Source organism: Cibotium barometz, chromosome 32 (assembly GCF_041138505.1).
Source record: "Cibotium barometz isolate CiBa-2024 chromosome 32, ASM4113850v1, whole genome shotgun sequence".
NCBI classification, from domain to species: Eukaryota; Viridiplantae; Streptophyta; class Polypodiopsida; order Cyatheales; family Cibotiaceae; genus Cibotium; species Cibotium barometz.
Window position 1 is genome coordinate 51,614,517 of NC_141077.1, and position 23,062 is coordinate 51,637,578.

At 49.1% G+C, this 23,062-nt stretch overlaps 1 protein-coding gene and 1 pseudogene across 7 annotated transcripts in view; one reads left to right on the forward strand and one right to left on the reverse strand.

Annotated features, from left to right (window-relative positions):
- ATM (Serine/Threonine-kinase ATM-like protein) overlaps positions 1-23,062 on the reverse strand; it is a 317,444-nt gene that overhangs the window by 108,448 nt on the left and 185,934 nt on the right. The gene's annotated exons all lie outside the window — the stretch shown is intronic.
- Positions 3,827-5,400, forward strand: LOC147620323 (uncharacterized; annotated as a pseudogene).

Below are 23,062 nucleotides of genomic sequence, written 5' to 3' on the forward strand. Positions count from 1 at the left end.
GCGGGGCCAGAGCGTCCGGATTCCAGATTGCCTCATAGAGGAGCCTGAGATCGCGATCAGAGTTGAGCAGGTCTGGCAGGAGCTGCAGTTCAGGAGAGGATCGGCAGCCAGTGATCTTGCCAGTGGCCTGCAGGAGATCAGTCGGATGCTCAGACTGGCTGCCTTGGACCGTCTGGAGGCCTTCAGAGAGCAGGAGAGGAGCCTACGGAGGAGTCTAGTGTCCCTTCAGAGACTCCAGGAGAGAGATCCTCTGAGCCCCTGGATCTCAGAGCAGATGGAGACAGCCCGCACTGAGATCAGATCCATCGAGGAGAGGCGGGTGGAGTTTCGATTCCATGCTCGGGCTTCTTTTTCGACTTAGGCTGGAGACAGAGTGACTCGGGATTTCTTTGAGGCGAATGGGCCTCGATTCAGACGAGAGGGTCTCAGGCGGCTTCGCCAGGCTGATGGCCAGGTTGTGGTGGATCCCCCCAGGGTTCGGGCGATAGCCACAGATTTTTACAGGGATCTTCTCTCTGCTGAGCCAGCAGACGACAAGGTGAGAGAGGCTAGGGAGGCGGTCTGGAGCTTCACGAGACCGGTTGTGCCGGTCCATTTGCAGCACTCCCTTCTCTCCCCTTTCTCGGATACGGAACTGGAGGAGGCTCTGCAGGCATTACCTCGGGGCAAATGCCCAGGAGAGGATGGTCTCTCAGTGGCTTTCTTCCAGAGATACTGGGGCCTCCTTCATAGGGGCTTCAGATTGGCACTCCAGGAGATTATGGAGACGGGAGTCATGCCGGACAGCATGGCAGAGGGGTTGATCCACTTGATCGCCAAAGAGGGAGGAGACAGACTGGAGATTAGACAGTGGAGACCGATCACCCTGCTAGGCACGGCCTACAAGGTCCTAGCTAAGGCGATCAGCAGGCGGCTTCAGCCTCACCTTCCGGACATCATCCACTCCACGCAGACAGGCTTCATCCAGGATAGGAGCATTCTGGATAACATTTTCTCTTTCTGGGAGGCTACGGCTTTGGCTAGATTTCGACAGGAGGATCTGGCGGTGCTCCTTCTCGACTTTGAGAAGGCATATGATCGGGTGGACTGGGCCTTTCTGGAAGGCACTATGGAGAGGATGGGCTTCCCCCCTCAGTGGATTCGTGGGGTCTCTGCACTCTACACTTCGGCTCATAGCCAGGTGCTGATACAGGGCGTGTGCGGAGAGAGGTTCCAGCTCTCGCGCTCGGTGCGGCAGGGGTGCCCCTTGGCGCCCTTTCTTTTTCTTTTTGTGGCGGAGGCCATGAGCACCTTCTTGACGGCACAGGATACAGGTTTGAGGGGCCTCCAGCTTCCCATCCGCACCTCGGAGGAGCTCCTAGACTCGGAGTTTGCGGATGACACTACTGTCTATCTTCAGGGAGGTGAGGAGAACCTCCGCCGCTTCGCCTCAGCCATGGACAGGTTCTGCAGAGCTTCGGGCGCTTTGATCAACTGGCACAAGTCGTGTGGGCTGTGGGTCAGTTCTATGCCCCCCCCCGACTTGGAGGCCAGTTGATGGTTTTCAGTGGCTGCCCCCCGGCACTACAGTGCGTTATTTGGGATGCTATGTGGGCATTGATATATCTCCGGAGCAGCAGATAGCCCCCCTTCTTCTGAGTATTCGGAAGAAGCTCCTGTATTGGAGTACCGCTCGTTTATCTCTGGCTGGCCGAGTAGTTGTGGCCAACCAGGTTCTGCTCGCTACCATGTGGTACATCACTTCTTGCTGGGCCTTCTCTCGGGCGTGCATTGGCCAGGTGCAGAGGCTCATCAGGAACTTTCTTTGGTCCGGAGGCGACGGGCGACCCGCCAGGGCCAAGGTGGCATGGGCTGTGATCACTCAGCCGAGGGAGAGAGGCGGCCTGGGCATTGTAGATCCTATTTGCCAAAGTCGTGCTCTGCTTGGCAAGTTGGTAGTTCGTGGTCTCCTGCCAGGCGCTGAGCCGTGGAAGGAGTTTCTTGTTTCCAGGATGCTCAGTCGCACTCCTTCTCTTAGCGGCCCCTGGACCCCCAGCATCAGGTGGATCTTTACGGAGCAGCGATCCAGAGGAGTGGGCCTTGGCTTCGAGGAGCGTTTTGCAGCCAGCCTTCTGAGGGCCTGGGCGCATCTGAGGCCGTCCCTTTTCCAGACTCCCCCGGGCACCGATGAGGAACGCTTGCGGCAGCCATTGATCTGGAACCCCTTGATTCGACTTCCCAGTGGCCATATGGTTGGCTCGCGGTCTCACGTGTCGTGGGGCCCGTTGAGCTCCGGCCCGGCCCAGTCCCTAGACGACTGGATATGTTTTCAGCAGTTGCCTCCAGAGGTTCAGGAGAGGAGGCTCAGTGGGATGAGGGGCAGAGAGTTGATGAGACACGACATTGAGGCGGCCATCCCCCGGGAGTGGCGGACCCCAGTACAGGACCCTCCACCTCCACAGTGGATGGGTGTCTTTACTCGGCATGAGATCCTTCTAGCGGTCTGCGGCACAGCGGAGAGCGTCTCCCCACTCACTTTCGAGGTGGGAGAGGGTGGCCAGCTCCAGAGGACACGACTGGATTTGGATGGGCTCCAGGGTTGTATTCTTCAGAGGGTACGGGTGGTCGGCTTTCATCAGAGGCAGTGGTATGTAGACCCCTCACCGGCCTCGATAGGGGAGGACTGCTCTTGGAGATTATGGGCGTGGGACAGCAGGCCTCTTATTCGCCTCCAGTGGGATCCAGGTGAGTGGTTTTGGCGAGATCCCTACTCGGCCCCTACCAGCCCTGCCATCCCCTTCTTTCAGTACACAGCGAGGCTGGGGCGGCGGATTCAGAGACACAGGATAGCGAGCACCCCGGCAGCGGCCGAGCATTGGCGGCGACAGGGGCTCTCTCCTGCCTTTCTTAGGGACTTCTGGCAGCGCCTTTGGGCTAGTTTCCGGCCCCGTAAGGTGACGCTTTTTCTCTGGCTCACAGCGCGTAGAGGATTGGCTGTGGGGGCTTGGCTAGCTTTTGGCAGACACCCAGCGTCCTGCCCTTGGTGCGGCCATGCACAGGAGTCACAGCGGCACTGCTTATGGGATTGCCCACAGGCACAGCAGGTCTGGCAGCGCGCTCTCAGGATGGTTTTTGCAGGCTCACCAGGTGAGATGTTGGTGACGTGGGGTGCGGTGGCTTGGGCCACGGACAGCGACCCTGCACTTGGATATGAGGACGTCCCTGGCAGTGTGACCATCCAGGTCTCTGACAGGGCGATGGCGGTGGTTCCGACACCAGACTTCTCTTCGGCAGCCTCTCAGGAGGGGGTCGGGCAGAGATGGGAGATGATCAGCAGCATGACGGCTTGGCACATATGGAGAGCCCGATGCAGGGAGGCCATTGACGGTTGACCACCAGGCGACCCCACCGGCGGAGGTCATACAGGCCCTCTGGGTGGACATCATTCACACCTTGAGAGGACACTGGGGGAAACTCCAGGGCGACTCGGATCGCATGAGAGGGCGCCGCAAGGCTTTCCTCCGCACTTGGCAGCCTGGTCCTTTCCTCACTGCCGCGAGTGACGAGGATGTCACTTGGCACTATAGACCGCCAGTTTGGCTTTTCTCACCTCCATCATGTATTACTAGGTAGCCCCCCCCAGAGAGCGGCCAGCCACGGGGGGGAGCTCAGGTGTTCATTGTGTTTTTTATCCCTCCTTGCGAGGTGAGCTTTGTAGCCATATGGCGTTTTCTCATTAACTAATAGAAGGATCGTTTTTCCAAAAAAAAAAAAAAGAAATAGGGCTGCCTAGAGCGGGAGGGTGACGGAGGAGCACACGTAGTAGGGACATGGATTCCGCTGTTACTGTATGTTGATGATATTGTGCAGATCTCAGATCCTCCAAAGGGGATGCAGCGTCATTTGGATGCATTACACACGTTTCCACAGGACAGTGGATTGTCTGTTAACCTTGGTAAAACCAAGGTGATGGTGTTTAACACCACAGCACAGTGGGTTAGGAGGTCAGTACCCACCTTTACATATGGTCAGGAGACAATGGAGTATACAGATGCATATACTTACCTTGGTGTGGTTTTTAGTGACCCACTATTTTCCTTGAGGAGAGCAGTGGAGACCAGATTGACCAGAGCTTATGCAGCATTGGGGAGACTAGAGAGGATGTGTTCGCAGGTTCAGTTTCAGGAACCTCGAACAAAGCTCTGGCTCTTTGACACTTTGGTCACTTCAGCCATGCTGTATGGAGTGGAGATATGGGCACCCTCAGTGGATCACCACAGCCGACAAGCTAGTAGCACTGATGGATGGAGATGTATGGAGAGGCCCTTGGTTTCTTAGATTTCCCGAATGATTAGGGCCACGGCCTCCGTACCACATGATATTATCCGTGCAGAGATGACTGCCCCACCATTGGTAGTACAGGCACTCACTCGATCAGTCTCCTTTATACATAGCACTTGGGCTCTTCCTAGAGACAGATATGCTCGCTTAGCCTTGGAGTCTTCACGACAGTTGGCATCACAGGGAGACGGATCATGTTGGTATGCACAGATGATAGCTTGGTTCCAACTGCATGGCTTTAGTATGGACAGGCTACCTCCATTTCAGTACTCCCTGGATGCACCCTCCCTCTCTCTCACACGGGCAAAGATTACCAGACTTACCAGGCAGGACTTGACTCAGCTGGACACTAGGAGGACATGGATACAGCCCACACAGGAGCTTGGTACGAAGATGGCTTTCTATAGAGATCATCTTCTCCAACTCACGGAGGATGGGTCTGTGATTAGACCCACCTACATGGATACTCATCTTTCTCCTGGGGTACGGTGTGCTATTGGTTAGATGCGCACATCCTCACACCAGCTAGAGATTTAGACTTGCAGATTCAGAGCAGTACCAGCTGAGGCCAGGATTTGTCAGTTGTGCCAGATGGAGCCAGAGACAGAGTTACATTACATATGTCACTCTCCAGTATATTATGAGATACGAGGCCGTTTTCACTGCCTGTTCAGAGAGGGTTTAGGACCACTTTCTAGAGTCATGAGATACCAGGATTGGAGATGCCTCGGATTGTACTTGCTGGAGCTGCGTAGACATAGAGAGGGTCTCTTGAGAGGGAGGGGATCAGAAGGGAGAGACACCTACAGAGGCAGATTACAGACTTCTTTCGATCGGAGATTGAGCAGTCAAGCCAGCAAGCATTGCAACTAGCCCCAGAGTATAGCCGCACCAAAGGTACACTGATTGATCGGGCTTTAGAGCTGGGCGGTCCAGGCGCCCCAAGATGAGAGGCCCATCTCGACACCGACAGAGACTACAACAGGGGATCAGGACCATACTAGCACGGCATCAGAGACGTGCAGTCAGAGTACTCACCATGGAGGACATTGAGGATATCCGCCATCGACCGATGAGAGACATCTTTGGATAGTGATGTATATGATGCTTACCTTTGTTGCTGGAGTTTTCCTTCCCAGATGTTATCCATTAGGAGCTCCTAGTACCTTACTTTTCCCCATAGTTGTTGTTTCAGTTTCAGTTAGTTGTTTAGTTGTTTTAGCTGTTCTTACACAAACATTGTATCAGATCCACCAATTGTTGTAACCTTTTTGGTCTCATAGGTTATTTTGGCCTTTTGAAGACGTTAATATATCATTTCATTTCTCTCTCTCTCTCTCGGGCGCATACGATGCCCCGAGGGGCTATCTGATGTTATTGCTAGCACCATAGGTGTGAAGCAAGGATGCCCACTCTCTCCTACACTATTTGGGCTATACATCGATGAGGTGGCTGACTTCATTGGTCACGGTGGTGGGGACCAGGTAGACATCTCAGGTACCACACTCCACACTGCTATATGCAGATGATATTATTCTGGTCTCTGAGTCGTAGATGGGACTACAGCACCATCTCCATGCACTCGACGACTTCTGCACACAGAGGGGGCTTACAGGGAACCTTGGGAAAACCGAGGCCATGATTTTCCACACCTCAGGGCTAGTTCGGCCATCTTCACACTAGCAGGAGGACAGGTAGAGGTGGTAGACTCATATGTGTACCTGGGGATTACATTTACGACTCCGCCAGGAAGATTTACTATGGCACAGGCAGCCAGGGATAGACTCACACCAGGGTATGCAGCTCTAGCCATGCTAGAGAGACAGTGTCACCAGGCACACTTCCAGGAGCCCCGCACAAAGGGTTGGTTGTTTGACACACTAGTCACCCCTACTTTGATGTATGCTGCAGCAGTATGGGCACCTGGGCTCGCCACCTCCACATAGTCTCACATAGAGGCCTTAGATTCTCATGCTCTCACCGATGATCCGCAGCAAACCTTCTGTCCCACATGACATTGTCCAGACCGAGTTTGCTGCACCTCCTTTTCTTCCATAGATCTATCCCTGTGCCTACCCTGACACAAGAGGGGGTTACACTTTAGCACGCTGCGGACCTCCGAGCCAGACGGAGACCGAGAGCACCCGGCTACCAGACTCCCAGACTACATCAGAGGGAGATCACAGAGATACGGGCTCGACATCAGCACCATATCCAGGAGCGGCTAGCTCACTTACACTCACACCCGGAGATCATGCTCCGAGGTATTTTTGCCTCGCCATGGCCTATGTATCACATATTACACCCCCATTATGGTACTGGTTGGAGCTAGACAGATCTGCATTGCATTCTTGTATACCCTACGCATATAGGTTGCCTACTGAGCCTCTAGCAAGTAGTGCTCCATCCATCACACCCCCCCACTAGCTTAATACTTTCAAAGTTTATTTCATGTTCATTTTGTCCCTTTTTTTTTTTAAATGGACATCCAGAAGACATTGACAGTTGTACATTGATTTGTCTCATAGGTCGAGTTCGGCCTCTAGTAGACGTTAATACAGCCTCAGCATCGGCGATGTATGATATCTTATATCCCTCTTATGGCACTGGATGGAGGTAGACATAGATCTACATAGCATGCTTGTACTACCCCTTCAGCATATAGAGATGCATCTTGCCTTAGCACTCCATCCACATCCCCACCCCCCTTATATTGTTTGTATATGGGCTCCACCGATCCATGATGATTCACAGTTGTATCCAGACACATGCACACTTTTTCTTTTCTTTCTTTTCTTCCGATGACCGGAAGAACACAGTTGTATTATTTTTTGTCTCATAGTTGGCCTCTCGTAGACGTTAATCTCTCTCTCTCTCTCTCTCTCTCTCTCTCTCTCTCTCTCTCTCTCTTTGTGTGTCTGTCTGTGCGCCTCCCCTCCTCCTGCCCGCCAGCCCCTCTGTGCCAGCCCTCCCTCCCGCCCTCTCTCCCGCCGACTCCCCTCTGCGCCAGCCCTGTTTGCGCCAGCCTTCCCTCCCGCCCTCTCTCCCGCCATCTGTTGGGTTTTATGCTGTGTATGCACCCAAGGAAGTGCTAGTGATCATCAGTAGGTTACTGGGGCACTTTTTACTTCAGTTAGTGGAGGTTTTTTCCCCCAGTTTAGCTTCGTTTCACTTATAGAGGTTTATAAGTCGTTTGGTCCACCTGGCACAGTTTATGGCCGGACCATGTGAACACACTTTAGGTCACATCTTTTATATGTGGCTATTGTACTCCTTTTTATCATTATCAATATATGACCAAACGTGTAATTCTCTCTCTCTCTCACACACGCTTCCTGTTGGTGTGCCTTCAAAAACCCTAACCCTAACAACCATTTCCTACATTTTGGTATCAGAGCAGGTTCGCCTGCCCTGTCGGTAAAGGCCCTCGCCATCAGCTGCAGCCACTCCAGCCCACGTACAGTCGTGCACGTACAGTCCGTACAAGCCTGCTGTGTCTGTCCATACAGGCGCCGGCTGTTCCGTACAGCTATTCCGACCAGTCTGCTCCGTACAGCAGACAGCAGACGACCAGCACCTGCTATGTATACCTGCAGCAATACAGTCGCCGCTTCTCCTCCGTACACTGCTCCGGGCAGCTGTTCCGTACAGCCTACAGCCGACCAGTACTTGCAAAATCACATGGGTAAAATTTAAAGCTTTACATGTTTTGAAATTCGGACGTTTTCTCTGTGAAAGTTTTTCTGGCAGATACAGGGAGGTTTTCTTGCAAAGAAACCTCTATAGGTTTTTGCAAGGCTTTGGGTGAAGAAATTTTGGGCATTTTTGGGCATTTTGGCACTGTGTGAGCCACTTTTGTAGCTCTACTCAGTCAGCAGTGCATTGTTTTGCACATTCAGAGGATTGAGAGTGCAAGCATATTTGGGTCAGTTGTACTTAGTGGAGTACAGTTGCTTTCAGGGTTGTTTTTGGGTTTTTTGATACACAGGTACAACATTGTGCACTGGCATAATGGCAAATCAACAGCAGAGTGATGTGTTCACGTACTTGTCTAAGGAAGACAAGCTGGATGGCATGAATTACTCCTTGTGGAGTTTCATGCTGAGAAATGTGCTCGTGGCAAAAGGTCTTTGGGATTTTGTTAGTGGTGATGAACCACGTCCAGGTCCATTGGCTCCAAAGACGACTCCTCAAGGGGGTGCTCGTGGAAGAGGACAAAGGCACAGGTACCGGTTCAGCAACAGCCTGTTCAAAGAACAAATGCCCAGAAGACATGGGATGCCAAAGATGCACAAGCCTTATCACTTATTGCATTGTCAGTACAGAGGTCTATTATACCTCATATTCGTTCAGCTGGGTCTTCACGGAATGCATGGGTGACTTTGGAGCAGATGTATGCTGCTCGTAATGAGGCACGGATCTCATTTTTGAAAAGAGAGCTGGAAAACCAGAAGATGCATGAAGCAGATGATATGTTTAGCCATTTGAACAAGCTGCAGGATTTGAGAGAGCAACTCATCAATGTGGATGAGATTATTCCTGAGACACAGCTTGTATCCACCATCTTAAACTCTTTGCCAAGATCCTACTTGGCTTTTCATACCTCTTTGAACCTTAGCATGAGGAATGCTATTGAGCCCCTAAAGTATCAGCAACTTGTTGCTCTCTTGTTACAGGAAGAGCAAATCAGGAAGAACATGAACATGAACACAAGTGCTGAACAAGCATTTGTAACAGGTCAAAAAGGGAAAGGCAAGTTTCAGCCAAAGAGTTCAAATCAAAATTCAGGTGATGGTGGTCCATCTCAGGATACCAAGAAAAGTGATGGACAGCCCAAGAAGAAGGGCAAATGCCATTACTGTAAGAAGCCAGGTCACTACATCACAGAGTGTAGGAAGAGGATTGCCAAAGAGAAGGAGGAGTCGTCTGGGATGTCTATAAACGATGCCTCTAAAGCTCCTCCGGAGACTGCTTCCTTTGTTGTAGACAGGGATTACTGTTTCTACACATGCAGTTATGATGCCTCTTGGTCTTCACAGGCACTCAGTGTGACTGAGCATGCATGTACTTGGTATTTTGATAGTGGTGCTTCAAAGCATATTACATCTCGCAAGGATTTGTTTTGTAATGTATGCCCTGCCCCTGTTGGCAAGTCCGTTCAGTGTGCCAATAATGCTTCATATCCAGTTCGTGGCATTGGGGAGATTCAGCTCACAGCCATTGATGGCTCTATTCTTCGCCTTACAGATGCCTTATATGTACCAAGGATAAAGAAGACTCTGTTATCCATTTCTTCTTTAGCACAGTGTGGTATGCAAGTCAACTTTGATGATGACAAATGCATGGTCAGAGACAAAGCTAATGCTTTGACCTTGATGCTTACTGGTACATTATGTCATGGACTCTATCAGTTGGATGCATTTCAGCCAGTGGATCAGTCTGCTTGTCATGCATTCACTCTTACTCCAGCTATGGTTGATGCGGAGTTATGGCATGCTCGCATGGGGCATGTAAATTTTGGTAGTCTTATGCTTATGCAGCAACATAACATGTTGACAGACCTACCTCTTATGGAGAAGCCTCCAGATCACATATGTGAAGGATGTATTTTGGGAGAAATGCATCGGTTTTCCTTTCCACGTGATCAGGCTCTACGAGCAACTGCAAAGTTGCAGCTTATACACAGTGATCTTTGTGGTCCCATGCAGACGAAGTCATTAGGAGGTTGCTTCTATTTTGCTACATTTATTGATGACTTCTCTCGTATATGCTGGGTCTATCCGTTTGACACGGAAATCACAGGAATATGATGCATTTTTGGCCTTTGTAGCACTTGCTGAAACAGAGTCAGGATGCAAGGTTAAGACCCTCCGTTCTGACCGAGGGGGGGAATATGTGTCACACATGTTGAATTCCTTTCTTGAGAGTAGAGGTATCAAGCATCAGTATACTACTCCTTATACTCCACAGCAAAATGGGGTTGCAGAAAGGAAGAATCGGTCACTCATGGAGATGGCCAGATGTATGTTAAAGGCAAAGAAGCTACCACATGTCTTTTGGGTGGAAGCTGTTATGTGTGCTTGTCATATTTTGAATCGATGTCCCACAAAGGCATTGGTTTCCATTACTCCTTTTGAGGCTTGGCATGGCCGCAAGCCTTCGATATCACATTTTCGTACTTTTGGGTGTCTTGCATATACACACATACCCAAAGAGTTGAGGAGGAAGTTGGATGATAAAGCCACAAAATGTATTTTTGTTGGGTACAGCCGTGAGAGCAAGGGCTACCGGTTATATGACCCACTGTCCAAGAAGATATTCACTAGTCGGGATGTGATTTTTGATGAAAAATCAGAATTATCCATGGCTAGTTATGATGCAAATCAGGCTGAAAATGATGTGTTTAAAGGCCTACTACCTATAGAGTTTCATTCCACAGTTGGTGATCCAACCCATGAGGGTGCAGGGCAGCCAGCTAATCATGAAGGTGGTGCAGAAATTCAGCAAGAGATTGAGCCAGAAGTTGAGCCAAATATGGGGCAACAGGCTCCACAGGTCAGACATATACATAGATGGTATTTGAGGACGTTACAGGATAGCCATCTAGATGCTCCTCTTGCTAGCCGTACTCGTAGGGAGACGGACCAATGAGCATGCACACATCATGGATTTAAATATGGTTATGGCAGCTAGTTTACTAGATGATGATGAGCCTGATTCATTTGTGGATGCACGAGACAACGTACATTGGAACAAAGCCATGCAGGGTGAACTTGATTCTATTAAAAAGAATCAAACATGGGATTTGGTTGATCTGCCCAAAGGCAAGAAAGCCATTGGTACTAAGTGGGTCTATAAGTTGAAAAGACATGCAGATGGATCCATTGATAGGTACAAAGCCCGTCTAGTTGCAAAGGGCTATGCACAGAAGAAGGGCATTGATTATGAGAAGACATTTGCTCCTACATCCCGTATGTCGACACTTAGGAGTGTCATTGCATTGACTGCACATCGTGGTTGGGTTGTTCATCAGTAGGACATCAAGACTGCTTTCCTACATGGGGACCTCGAGGAGGAAGTTTATGTACATCAGCCCATAGGTTTTGCAGAACATGGTCATGAAGGGAAAGTATGCAGGCTGAAAAAGGCCTTGTATGGTTTGAAACAAGCTCCACGAGCTTGGTATGCAAAGATAGATGCTTTCCTGCTCACTCAAGGCTTTGTGAACAGTCCATCAGAAGCCACTTTGTATGTAAAGAAAGAAGAGAAAGATCTGCTGGTCATCAGTCTTTATGTAGATGATCTTTTGCTCATGGGATCAAATGATGACAAAATTGCAGCTTTTAAAGAGATACAGCAACAAACATTTGCCATGTCTGATTTGGGGCTCGTACACTACTATTTGGGCATACAGTTTGTGCACGATAACAGAGGCATTGGGTTGTTGCAATCTCGGTATGTTGCTAAACTTCTGGAGAAGTTCAAATTTCAGGATTGCAAGCCTATGAGCACTCCTATGGAGCCTGGGATGAAACTGTCACTACAAGATGACAGTACTTTATTTTATGCCACTATATATGCTCAGGCTGTTGGGTGCCTTATTTACTTGTGTACTACACGGCCAGATATTCAGTATGCCGTATCTCAGTTGAGCAGATTTATGCACAGCGCGCGATTGTCACATTGGCAAGCTGTGAAGCGTGTATTTCAGTATTTGCAGGGTACCTTGTCTCTTGGATTGCTTTATCCTGAGGGGGGTGACATGCAGCTATATGCTTACAGCAATTCAGATTGGGCTGGTGATTTTGATACCAGACATTCCACTAGTGGAAATCGTTTCTTTCTTGGCTCTTCATGTATTTCTTGGCTAATCAAGAAACAGACCACAGTGGCCACTTCGTCTTGTGAGGCAGAGTACAGAGCAGCCTACACTACTACCATTGAGTGTGTATGGCTGCGTCGTCTTATGACTGATATGGATATTTCAGTGGAGGAGCCTACACCTATCTATACTAATAGTCAGAGTGCCATTGCCGGGGCACCTTTTACTTCAGTTAGTGGAGGTTTTTTTCCCCAGTTTAGCTTAGTTTCACTTATAGAGGGTTATAAGTGGTTTGGTCCACCTGGCACAGTTTATGGCCGGACCATGTGAACACACTTTAGGTCACATCTTTTATATGTGGCTATTGTACTCCTTTTTATCATTATCAATATATGAGCAAACGTGTTCCTCTCCCTCTCACACAAGCTTCCTGTTGGTGTGCCTTCCAAAACCCTAACCCTAACAACCATTTCCTACACCAGCCCCCTACCCTCTCTCTCTCTCTCTCTGTGCCTCCCTCTCTCTCTGCGCCTCCCCTCCTACCCGCCAGTCCCTCGCTCTCTGTGCTGCTTTCTCCTCCCTCCCGCCCTCTCCCGCCAGCCCCCCTGCCCTCTCTCTCTATCTCTCTCTCTCTCTCTCTCTTATGTATCCATGTACTCATGTACCCCATTTTGACTAGTAGCATTAGCTTCCCACTCTCCCTAGTTGCTGCTTCCGGATGCTCCCTACTAATGTAGGGTAGGGCTAGATACTTACCTTCAGCCCTTTCTTTTCTTTTCCAGATAGTGTATCAGATGTCATATGGTTGTAACTTTGGTCTCATAGGTCACTTTGGCCTTTTGAAAACGTTAATATAACATTTCATTTCATCTCTCTCTCTCTCTCTCTCTCTCTGTCTCTCTCTCTGCGCAGAGGGGGGGCTAGCAGGAGAGGGTGCGGAGCGACTGGCTTGCTTCAGAGCAGACCCAGGCATGTTCTTCAGGGAGCTGTGGACACCCCCTTCATTGATGTATACCATTTTATACCCCCAGTATGGTACAGGATGGAGCTAGCAAGGTTGCATATCATGTTTGTATACTCCATGCATATAGCTTTGCATTCTCCTAGTAGTAGAGCTCCATCCCCTCCCCCACTCATTGTACTTATTGCACACCCAGATTCAGCTTTTTAGTTCAGTACTTTTTCATTTTGTTGGGATGACAGAGGATACCCCATATACAGGTACACCGATTTGTCTCATAGGCCGAGTTCGGTCTTTTGGAAGACGTTAATAAAATCTTTCTTTCTTTCTTTCTTTCTCTCTTTGTGCCTCTCTCTCTCTCTCTCTCTCTCTCTCTCTCTCTCTCTCTCACTTTTGTACTCCCCCATATTCATGTATTCATGTATCCATGTACTCATGTACCCCATTTTGACTAGTAGCATTAGCTTCCCACTCTCCCTAGTTGCTGCTTCCGAATGCCCCCCCTACTGATGTATTGTGGGGCTAGATACTTAGTTCTCTCTTTTCTTTTCCAGACAGTGTATCAGATGTCACATGGTTGTAACTTTGGTCTCATAGGTCACTTTGGCCTTTTGAAGACGTTAATATAACATTTCATTTCATTTCTCTCTGCGCCTCCCCTCCTCCTGCCTGCCAGCCCGTCGCTCTCTCTGCTGCGCATACCCCCCCCCCCCCCCCCCCCTTTGTTGCGCCTCCAGCCCTCTCTGCCGAACAGCCCCTACGCCCCCCCTCCTCCTGCCCGCCAGCCCCTCGCCTCCTCTCCTCTCTCTCTCTCTCTCTCTCTCTCTCTCTCTCTCTCTCTCCCCCCCCCCCCCTTGTTGCGCCTCCTGCCCTCTCTGCCCAACAGCCCCTGCGCCCCCCCTCCTCCTGCCTGCCAGCCCCTCGCCTCCTCTCCTCTCTCTCTCTCTCTCCCCCCCCCTTTTCTTTCCTCTACCTTCCGCCTGTCCTGTCAGCCCCCGCCTCCCCCCTCTGCTCGCTACCCCGCTCTTTGTTTTACCCCCCCCCCCCCCCCTCCTCTTTTTCTCTACCTTCCGCCTGTCCTGTGAGCTCCCGCCTCCCCCGCTACCCCTCTGCCTGTTACCCCCCCCCCTCCCCTTTTTTGCTGCACCTCCTGCCCCCGCCTGCACACCTGACACCACCTGTGCATTCTCCTACCCCCGCCTGCACACGCAGCCCCGCCATTGCCCTACTGCTAAATCTTTTCTCTGCATGGCTTGACCCCCCTCCTCCTGCTGTTTCGCGCTGCGCGCAGGTGTCATGGATTAAATTCCAGTCCATTGGCTGTGGCATGAAGGTGGAGGACAAGCTTAGCACAATTATCAAAGAAAACAAGAAGATGGTCGACTCTTCCATTACCGCAATCATAAACCGCGTCTCCAAACTCGAGAAGGGATTTGACAAAATCCAAGAGCTCGAAGAGAGAACATCCAGGCAAGAGGCTGAGATTTCAGCCCTAAAGGAGGAACTAGTGGACGCCAAATTGCATGCTAAAAGTCAAGCAGCTGAAATCTCAGCCCTCAAAAAGGAGTTGGAAGCCACTTCACAACGCAAGCTTGAGGATGGAAAATTTCAGCCCTCCTTGATTGAAGAGCTGAATACCATCAAGGAACAAATGAGGATCATTCGAGAGGAGGAGAAGCAACATAAAGAGAAGACATCTTCATGGGTGGAGGTGATCATATCACAGAGATACAAAAGAAGATGGACGAGGCGGAGAAATGGATCGAGGTCGCCAAGAAAGGGAAAGGTAAAGAATTGCCACCCATCCCCACTCCCACCATCATCAACATGACCCTTGAAGAGGAGCAAAGGAGGAAGACCCGGGCCTTACATGTACGAGTCTCCGGTCTAAAAGACCGTGATGATGCGGAAGGGGAAACCAAGGAGCTCTTCTCTATGATGGACATTGAAGCCACGCACACAAAGGCATGGAGAGTGGGAAAGAAGAGAGAAGGTAGTGGCGAATCTTCTGAGGAGCATTTATCATTCGTTTCCCCTCCATGGAAGCGAAAAAGGACTTCTTCAAGAGACATCCTACACTCAAGAAGACAGGAATATTTCTTGGAGATGACCTCACACTCTCGCAGCTTGCCCACATGGAAGAAGTTATGCTGCCCGAGAGAAATGGAAAGTGGCCTTCTATAGAGATGGTAGAGTCGTGATTATGGAGAGGCGCTCTTCATGACGACACAAAACCAATGGGACTACACTCAAAGTTGCTACTTGGAATTGTAATGGATCTCTACGCCTTGATGTAGGGGCTTTTGCGGATAGTTTAATTGGGAGGGACATCATCTTCTACTCTGAGATGCATCAGGCTCTTGGACAGTCCATCCCACATGTTAGTGGATACCGATGGGAGACAGCTTGAAGACAGGAGACTCGTTCAGAGCATAGAAGACGGGGCTCTGGAGGAGTGGCAGAACTGTTTAGAGAGGAGCTGCAGATACATATAGTCCGCAGAGATGAGCAGGCTAGGTACATGTAGGTTAGACTGAGGGCAGAGACAGGCAGAGATCTCTACATTGCTATATGCTATTTTGCTCCTAGTACAACAGTGTATGCATCACCTAGCGGGCAATCTCCCTTTTCTATTTTGGATGATGACATTTGGGAGTTCTCCAGGGATGGTGACATCATTCTCTTGGGGGGACTTTAATGCCAGGACCACCCATAACCAGACAGTATTTTATGATACGTCAGAGGAGATGTTGAGGGAGCTTGATGTTAGGGAGCTTGATGTTAGGGATATGGGCCTATCTAGACTCTCACAGGATGAGGAACACACTAAGTATGGGCGGTATTTGATAGTCATGGGGACTGCACATGGATTGGCCATCCTGAATGGCCTACAGAGATTCCCGGCAGCGGGCGGTTTCACTTGCTTTCCACATCGGCATGGTGCTAGTACAGTGGACTATGTTATGGCTCAGCCCAGTCTCATTCCCTCTTTTCAAGATTTTATGGTAGGCACTAGGCCGGTTGGAGTAGCAATGGATCATGCTATCTTGTTCTTCACTCACATTTCAGTTCAGCACAGCTCCATTGGGACAGGTCTCCACACACACTCGTCATACCTTTACGAGGGAGACTGACACCGTGTACACGGATGAGATATACAGACGCTTATGTGCCGAGGAGCCGGGACGGCCATTAGATGAGCTCACTCAGATATTGATAGAGACGCTTCATGCTGCAGCATCAGAGGCATATCCCCATAGTCAACCTACATGGAGACCATCTGGGAACATGCCCCAGAACAGCTGGTATGATGAGGAGTGCAGAGATATGACGATCAGATTACAGAGAGAGGTGCTCATGGGTGTTACCACTCACAAACACTCACGGATTACCTTCCGGCGCCTAGTGCGACGGAGGAAGAGGGCTTATCTTGCTCAGTTAGAGAGGGATTTGTATCAGTTATTTATGAGTCAGGACTCAGGCGAGGCATGGAGACTATTCCATGAGCATTCACCATCACCAGCCATTACCTCCACAGAGATTTGGGGTGAGTATGCAACTTCCCTGTACACAGCACCAGGACCGCCACCCTTGCCAGACCCATCAGAGCCATGCCGAGAGACGTGCTTTCTTTACTGCTGAGATGGTAAGGAAAGCTATTGACAGGATGAGGACTGGGAGAGCATATGATCATGATGGTTTAGTAGCAGAGCACTTTACTCATGCCAGAGATATGCTTGAAAAGCTTATTGCTATGATGTTTAACCGAGCCATGTGTGAGGGTTTTCCTGAGACATGGAATATGTCCACGATTGTGCCTATCCTTAAGTCAAGGGATCCCATGCTTCCTGGGAATTATCATACCATCATGATTGGTCACACATTGGCTAGATTATATGCATCTATTCTTGAGCAGGAGTTAAGTAGATGGGCAGAGAGAGAGGGCATACGTGCATCAGGCACGTGGGGTTCAGGAGAGGTTTCTCCACTCTTGACCATATCTTGACACTCAGAGCTATTATTGAGGAGGGCAGATCATATGGCAGGAGGATTTATTGTTGCTTTGTGGATTCCCGCAAAGCTTTTGACACAGTACCGAGGGCCAGACTGATGCGCATACTACAGGAGATGGGAGTGCCCACAGAGCTGATTTGGGGAATCATGGCTTTATACAGGACAGTTGTGGGGCAGGCACGTACTACTCAGGGTATATCTCAGATGGTTCACTCCACTATTGGGGTAAAACAAGGCTGCCCCCTTTCTCCCACCTTATTTGGGATGTATGTGGATGAGGTTTTGGACTATGTAGAGCGGGAGGGTGACAGAGGAGCACAGCTAGCCGGGACATGGATTCCGCTGTTCTTGTATGCTCATGATATTGTGTTGATCTCAGATTCTCCAGAGGGGATGCAGCGTCATTTGGATGCATTGCACACGTTTGCACAGGACAGTGGAATGTCTGTTAACCTTGGTAAAACCAAGGTGATGGTGTTTAACACCACAGCACAGTGGGTTAGGAGATCAGCCCCCACCTTTACATATGGTCACGAGACAATGGAGTACATAGATGCATATACTTACCTTGCTGTGGTTTTTAGTGGCCCACTATTTTCCTTGATTGAGGAAGCAGCGGAGACCAGATTCACCAGAGCTTATGCAGCATTGGGGAGACTAGAGAGGATGTGTTCACAGGTTCAGTTTCAGGAACCTCGAACAAAGCTCTGGCTCTTTGACACTTTGGTCACTTCAGCCATGCTGTATGGAGTGTAGATATGGGGACCCTCAGTGGATCACCACAGCCGAGCTGGTAGCACTAATGGATGGAGATGTATGGAGAGACCCTTGGTTTCTATGATTTCCCGGATGATTAGGGCCAAGGCCTCTGTACCACATGATATTATCCATGCAGAGATGGGTGCCCCCCCATTGGTAGTAGAGGCACTCACTCGATCAGTCTCCTTTATACATAGCACTTGGGCTCTCCCTAGAGACAGATATGCTCGCTAAGCCCTGGAGTCTTCACGACAGTTGGCATCACAGGGAGACGGATCATGTTGGTATGCACAGATGACAGCTTGGTTCCAACTGCATGGCTTTAATATGCACAGGCTACCTCCATTTCACTACTTCCTGGCTGCACCCTCCCTCTCTCTCACACGGGCAAAGATTACCAGACTTATTGTAGATATATGAAAGCAAGAGCAAAACTACAAATGAAACAAGAACAAATGAAAGACAAAGAGTTACCTTGAGATGAGTGTAGACAAGAAACAAGATTGATTCTTTCATTGATGTGACACCTACAATTTATAGGTGAGAAGTACAAGATTGAGTAGACTCACTTATGGGATAAATGTAGAGGTGCCACATGGCACTAGACTCAAGACACAAAGACTGAACTGAAACTAGACTAGAGAAATAGTACACCTAGTGTGCACTTATTTCCAACACCCTCCTTAAGTGGACACTAGGAGGAAGACAAAAGACAAGACTATGACATGACAAAAGATAAGACCAAGACAGAGAGACTAGACAAGGATTGAGAGACAAGCTAGAAGACAAGATGGACAAGACTAGAAGACAGACATAAAGACTGATAGACTGAGAGACAAAAGATCCTGAGACACCCCTCCTCAAGTGATATCCTCATATGGGTCCACAAGGATAGGGACAAGATGGATCTAAAACAAGACACAGTCAGATTGATAGACAGATAGACAGACAACGGATAGACAGACAGACAAGACTAGATAGACAGAGGACTGACTGTAGACAAACAGATGGACCTTGTAGACATCCCCTCCTCAAGGGCAATCTTTGCCTCTTGGGTAGGGACAAGAGAGAGGTCAAAAAGCATAATGAGTAAGACACTAGAACCCCTTGACCTACATCATCGGTGGTCAAAGTGGTAGACAAGAAAGGTGAAGTAATCAAAAAGCCCATTCCTCATCATGTGAGGAATGAACAGCAAGATCTGCTGATGTAGATGCTGCAGCAACATGGGCTGAGGTAGATGTAGGGGCTGATGTAGAGGTTTTAGAGTAGCAGTCCTTCTCCCAGTGATTATCACGGCCACAAATGGTGCATGGATGAGCCTTGAAGCAGTCGTTCTCCATATGATTAGTTTTTCCACAATGGGTGCAAGGCTTTCTTACCTTAGAACCTCCTTTCTTTGCTAAAAATGCAGTGTCAGTTACCTTTTGTTGTTTTGTTCTTTCCTCTTCTTGGAGAGCATTGATGATACCTTCAAGAGTAGGATTATTGTGATACTTGAAGGTAGTGACAAGAGTAGCATAAGTGTCAGGTAAGCTTTTGAGAAGCACAGCAATAGCAATATCTTCGGAGATGGGGGACTTCACTGATGCAAGCTGAACCATAAGACTGCGAAAATAATTGACATGAGAGGCTATAGTAGCTCCCTCCTGCATATATAGATCAAAGAATGAGATCATAAGTGCAATCTTAGAATTTTTAGAGCGGGGTCCAAAAAGGGTATCCAAAGTGATCCATGCTCGAGAAGCAGACTATATGTCGGAGATGTGATGAATGTAATCATCTCCAAGACCGAGCAAGATGATAGCATAGGCTTTGTCATTCTTGGCAGTAGGAGCATAAGTGATAACTTGCTCAATGTCGGAATCTTCGGGAGCAGCATGATGAACAACGTCCCAAAGACTTTCTTTCATAAGATGGCACTTGATTTTGATTTGCCAAGTATGAAAGTTGGACCCATTGAATTTGTCGATAGACATGAGAGAATGAGTAGAAGAGGCCATGTGGGAAGGTCTTACCTCTTGCTAGAATGCAAGGGCAGTGTGTATTCCCTTACAAGATTGCAGAAATGAATGAAAGAAGAGATCCAAACTGTTTTTAGAAGCCGGCTCTCTCACCACTTGTCAAGGCCATAGCATTTGACGGCCCATCGAAGCATGAGGAACTAGCAGTTTGCAGATATGAGGATAAGAAAAGGACTAACCAGCAAACTGAAGGAGACAATGCACAGTACCTTGAGTCGATGAAGAAGGCAGCCAAAGAAGAGCTGCAACAGTACGGCGGGCAGCAGCAGCTCCAAGCGAGAGAGTAGTAGCAGCTTCACGAAAACAAGAGGAGTACGCAGCAGCTACTGAAATCAGGCCAGCGCAGGGCGGACAGCAAAAAAAGACTGGCGGACAGAAGATTCAGGCCGGCGCAACCTGTGCAGAATGTGAATAGGCTGGTCCTACAGGCTGAGCGCAGCTAGGGAGATGGTGGCCTGAAGCTATGGCGGGCAATACAGGGCAGGAGCAGCCTGCTCTGATACCATGTAGAAAATATGAAAGCAAGAGCAAAACTAGAAATGAAACAAGAACAAATGAAAGACAAAGAGTTACCTTGAGATGAGTGTAGACAAGACACAAGATTGATTCTTTCATTGATGTCACACCTACAATTTATAGGTGAGAAGTACAAGATTGAGTAGACTCACTTATGGGATAAATGTAGAGGTGCCACATGACACTAGACTCAAGACACAAAGACTGAACTGAAACTAGACTAGAGAAATAGTACACCTAGTGTGCACTTATTTCCAACACTTATCAGGCAGGACTTCACTCAGCTCGACACTAGGAGGACATGGATACAGCCAACACACGAGCTTGGTACGAAAATGGCTTTCTTTTGTGATTAGACCCAGCTACATGGATACTCATTTTCTCATGGGGTACGGTGTGCTATTGCTCAGATGCACACATCCTCACACCAGCTAGAGATTGAGACTGGCAGATTTAGAGGAGTACTAGCTGAGGCCAAGATTTGTCAGTTGTGCCAGATGGAGCCAGAGACAGAGTTACATTACACACGTCACTGTCCTGTATATTATGAGATACGAGGCCGTTTTCACTGCCTGTTCAGAGAGGGTTTCGGACCACTTTCCAAAGTCATGAGATACCAGGATCAGAGTGCCTCGGATTAGAGATGCGTAGACATAGAGAGGGAGAGACACCTACAGAGGCAGATTACAGACTTCTTTCGACCGGAGATTGAGGAGTCAGCCAACAGGCATTGCAGCTAGCCCCAGAGTATAGCCGCACCAGAGGTACACTGATTGATCGGGCTATAGAGCTGGGGCGGTCCAGGCACCCCAAGATGAGAGGCCCATCTCAACTTCGGCGGAGACTACAACAGAGGATCAGGACCATACTAGCACGGCATGGGAGACGTCCGGTGAGAGTACTCACCATGGAGGACATTTGAGGATATCCGCCATCGACCGATGAGAGACATCTTTGGATAGTGATGTATATGATGCTTACCTTTGTTGCTGGAGTTTTCCTTCCCACATGTTATCCATTAGGAGCTCCTAGTACCTTACTTTTCCTCATTGTTTCACTTTCAGTTAGTTGTTTAGTTGTTTTAGCTTTTCTTACACAGACATTGTATCAGATCCACCAATTGTTGTAACCTTTTTGGTCTCATAGGTCATTTTGGCCTTTTGAGGACGTTAATATCTCATCTCATCTCTCTCTCTCTCACACATTGTATCATTTTCTAGGTGCCAGTAGTATCATCTTTATTTTTCATTTTCTGGGTTTTTTTATCCAGACATTGTATCTAGGTCATTATGGCCTTTTGAAGACGTTAATATAACATTTCATTTCATTTCTCTCACATTGAGGTACCCGAGGATATGCGATCCGCACCTCGTCCCACCAGCTAAGAGAGAAGACTGCCAGATATGGGCCCAGGGCGGCCGCACCATGGGACGGGATATGCCAACTCTATCCCACACAGCCCAAGACAGAGGATCATTACATATACCGATGCGTTGTATACTATGAGATTGGGGGGAGGTTCCATTGCCTCTTCCGAGCTGGGTTTGGATAACTTTCCAGGATCATGGACTTCCTGGGTCAAAGATGCCTGGGACTTCTTCTTCTAGAGCTCCATAGACACAGGGAGTCCTTAGTTAGATCCAGATCAGCTGTACTTGTTGGAGGACAAGCATAGAAAGCTCTCACGGACTGCTTCCATACCAGCACTCCAAGGGCCGATCCACCCATTATACCTCGACCACAGGCTAGTGTAGGAGCTCCGCCGACAGGTGTGACACTCGACAGAGCCACTGCCTTATGCAGAGCTCAACGCCCCTGACCTCATGGCCCTCGCCCACGGCCATCCCACCACAGGACGATCCGGGCCATCATCTCCCATCATCGGAGGACCTTCTCGCGTCAGCTTAGTTTTACCACTTTGAGCACCATGTCACAGTGGCCCATGAGGCATGTAATAGGGTGATATGAGAGCTCTCTACTCATGTACCTACATTAGAATTTATGGTTCTAGATTTGTGTTATCTTTCTTTATTACTATTTGTACCCAAGCTCATGGATATGATGTAAGCTTTTGGTCTCATAGGTCATTTTGGCCTTTTGAAGACGTTAATACAATTTTCTTTCTTTTCTTTCTCTCTCTACCCCCGGCTAGGTCAGGAGTCCTCGAGACAACTGACACTTGAGGGAGATACAGAGTGTTGGTATGCATAGGTAGGCACTTGGTTTGGCATGCATGGTATGCAGATGGACGCACTCCCCCCGTTCCAGTACAACATAGAGGCCCCCTCATTTGCTCTGAGCCACACAGAGCGGAACAGGATTATTAGGAAGGACATTGTCAGATTGGATACTCAGAGGACATGCAGTTCACCTAGTCGTCCACTCGGAACGAAGATGGCCTTCTACGGAGATCACCTCCTATGCCTGACAGAGGATGGCTTTATGATCTGCCCACGACATGGACACACACCTATCGTTTGGGATGAAATGTGCGATTGGCGAGATCTGCACCTCGTCCCACTAGCTGAGAGTGGAGAGTGCTAGATATGGGCCCAGGGCGGCCGCACCAGATGACAAGATATGCCAGCTCTGTCACATAGAGCCCGAGACAAAGGATCATTACATATGCCGATGCCCTGTATACTA